The sequence below is a fragment of the Hevea brasiliensis genome, chromosome 1 (assembly GCF_030052815.1).
Source record: "Hevea brasiliensis isolate MT/VB/25A 57/8 chromosome 1, ASM3005281v1, whole genome shotgun sequence".
Lineage (NCBI taxonomy): Eukaryota > Viridiplantae > Streptophyta > Magnoliopsida > Malpighiales > Euphorbiaceae > Hevea > Hevea brasiliensis.
In genome coordinates this window covers 113,272,431-113,275,836 of record NC_079493.1, presented here as the reverse complement: position 1 = coordinate 113,275,836, position 3,406 = coordinate 113,272,431, and the positions used below count along the sequence as shown (strand labels likewise).

General features: G+C 31.7%; 1 long non-coding RNA gene across 1 annotated transcript; it reads right to left on the bottom strand.

Annotated features, from left to right (window-relative positions):
• Positions 1 to 396: 396 nt before the first annotated feature.
• On the bottom strand, positions 397 to 2,538 carry LOC131180207 (uncharacterized). The gene is made up of 2 exons (XR_009149019.1): positions 1,471 to 2,538; positions 397 to 1,031 (listed from the first exon to the last, which is right to left on the bottom strand). It is a non-coding gene; the product is annotated as an uncharacterized LOC131180207 (long non-coding RNA).
• Positions 2,539 to 3,406: the final 868 nt, after the last annotated feature.

The following is a 3,406-nucleotide window of genomic DNA, read 5'->3' as shown; positions in this document are numbered from 1 at the left end:
AATTTATTAATTTTGGACTTATTTTTATTGGAATCAACCTATCAAAGTAAAATACATAAAAGAATAATCTAAGAGTTTTCTTGATCAAATAATTTATAATAACAGAAATCAAAATCAATTGATTTTCACGCAATCATAATTGATTTTTTTTTTCTTTACAATGAAATTTTTTTAGTTAAAAAATAAATAAATTCTTTCATTCCAAATATGAAAAATTAATAATAAAAAAATCAGTTGAATTGAATTCTTATAAAATTCTAATTTCAAACAAGGGTTAATCTCTCATTCTTAGAGAGTTACTCAATCATACAAAAATAAAAAAAATAAAGAAAATCATACTGCCAAATGACAAATAAATTTATAAAGATCAACAAAATAAATATAAACAGAAACTAATGAACTTCAATCCTATTGAAAGCACCATTATATTCAAAAATTAAGAAAAAAAAAGTAATATATTGTTATAGTGCAAACAAAAGTCAGCTTTCTAAGCTTGTCGATTATGCAAAATAGTTCCACTAGAAGGGAACATATTACTCAATAAAAATAAATTCCAACTCCTCGTACCTTCCTCAAAAAGGTCACAGACTCTAAAATGCTCCGTTCCTAGGACCATCGGTGAGGGAATATAAAAATTATCATTGACAGGCAACCAAGGATCATACCACACACGAACATCAGAGCCATCACCAATCCTCCATCTATACCATGTAATAACAATTCTTTGGAAGACAATATGCTCCTCCATATATAGCTTGGATTATGACTCTCTTGGACCTCCAAAAACCTTCGTCTGGAAAAATATTTAGATTTGATAATACGACATATAAGAGACTGGCGGTTAGAGAGGAGTCTCCAACCTTGCTTTCCAAGCATTGCAACATTGAAGAGATGAAGATGGCAAAAACCCATGCCTCCAGCATCCTTCTTACAGCACAATCTGTCCCATGACAATCAATGAACATTTTTCCTTCCATCCGTCTTAGAACCTCATCAAAAAGAATTCATAATTCTTTGCAGCTCCTCACAAACTGAAATGGGAATAAGGAAAACATTTTTCCTTCCATCAACAATTATTATTAGATAAATTATTAAGATTTAATTGGCTGAAAGCATAATTTACCCCTTGACCTTTACAGAAAATGTGATTCTACCCCATCAACTTTTGCTTTCATATTTTTTACTTCATGAACTTTTAAATCGCAGATTAATTTAACCTCTACAATTCTAGCCAACAAAATATGTGATGCCATGCTTTATTAGGTCAGTGACGACAAATCAACATGATGACATAAAAAAAAAAAAAAGGAAGAAGAAGAAGCCGATTTGCAAAAAGTTATTTTATCTCCCTAAACTTTAAATTGTGGAGTAATTTAACTCCTAAGATCTCAATATATGCTATGCGCCATTAAGGAGTGAAGATGATTAATTATGATTACATAATAAAAATGCAACGGTTGAGTCTCTTACCCTTCAATCTTCAAGATGCTGAGCAAGACTGTACCCTTCAATCTCGCTCAAAGTTTAAGCACAAAATCTAGCTAAAACCCATAATCAAATAAAACCCCATCCACACCAACGACTCAATAGTAAGCGGCCACCCATAAATCATAAAGCCAAACCTTTAATAATAATAATAAGAAGAAGAAGAAGAATAAACATTTTACAAAAATTAAAATAGTGAAACAACTCAAGCATAGACAAAATTCTCCTTATTAGCAAACAGAAAATTCTCGAGTTTCAAAGTCTTCATGCATTAACTCCATTCTCATGACACATTCTAACTATTTCAGTGCTGCCGCTACCTCACTGTAATGCTAATGTCAGCTTTTATGTCCATGTGAGTGCGTGTAAGTATCATGCTCACGGCCACACCAGTTCTAGGGATTAAATTATTCCACAATATAGAAGTTTAGAAGGTCAAAAAGATGAACCTAAGTTGAGATGGTAAGTGAGGGGTAAATTAAATCCAGTCTTACGTGGATAGCTGGCAATAACAAATGTCAGTTTTTATGTTCACATGGCTACGCATGAATATCATGCCTATGGGTATGCTATAACAATCACACCTTTCTGTTATTATACAACTATATAATTTCATGTAAGATATCCTAAAATGGCAAAACAATAAAAAATAAGTATACATATAAAGTAGATCCTATAAAATTATAACTATCAAATAATTATTCAACAGTTCTATTTTTTAAAAATTTAACTGAATTCATATATGTGCTAAATCCCTGTTACCTTGCAATTCCATGTTATATGCTATTGAATCACAGTTTTATAATATAATTTCTCCTAAATTAGACATGATTAAAATAAATTAACTTAATTAATAATTAATAAAAAAATCCCTTTTAAATTAGAGATGATTTTCTTACTCCACCAAAATCGAAAGAGAGGGAAGTATTAATCTTCTATGGGTATTATTCTTCGATAATGGACGACGACGATGAAGAGAGTTATGATGAGAGAATGATGTGTGACCAAAAGCACAGAAAGAAAAAAGAAGAGAAAGATCACTTGGAGACTTCTGATTGAGTTTTTGTTTTATCATATTAACTTGCTTGACCTGTTTTCTTACGATAGAATCTGTCGAAAAAAATGCATAATTGGGGTCTTGAAGTCTGGAATTGGTGCTTAATGGTTATGATAACATTTTGTGGGCTTTTAGTTTGTGGTGGGGTATAATGGGTTTTGCAGTTTTCTTAATTGAGAGAAACTTCATGCTTAGAGAGAAGGTATTGGGCTGTTATGGATCATAGAAGAGCATTCAAAATTGTGTTTAGTTGGGCCTTTTCTTCTCGCATGGACTTGCATGCATGTTGAATGAAAAAATTCCCAAGAAAAACAAGATTCTGAGAAAGGTCTTCCAAGCACTTGTCCCAATACTGCTAGATGCAACAATATAGCTTGTGAAGATTGTGTTGGTGAAAATGCTTGTTTCGTCTTTCCACGTTGCCACATACTTTGATCGAATGAAAGAGACCAATTTCAACCATTACATTCTTGATACACTTTCCAGTTCTCCAATGGATGAACTGGTGCTCGAAGAGAACCAAACCCATAACTTTCTGCATCGAAATCACTACTAGTAAGTTGGAAGAAGGAAAGGAAAATGAAGAATTAAAAAAGCTGGCGTGGCACTCTAATAATAGTAAATGGTGTAATTGTTAAAATTTTTAATTTAAATATAATTATAAAAATTGATAAATTTTTGGATTTTTTTTTTCTATTTCCCTTAAAAAAAAAAAACATGATCTTAAGAACATGATATCAAGAACAAGATAGTTGTTCAATCTTCCGAGTTTTATAGAGTGCATTGTAATCTCCAAATTGAGAAGGAGAAAAGCAACTCTACTGTGTAATTAATGGATCAGTTAGGCGGCACCTCCAATGGGCT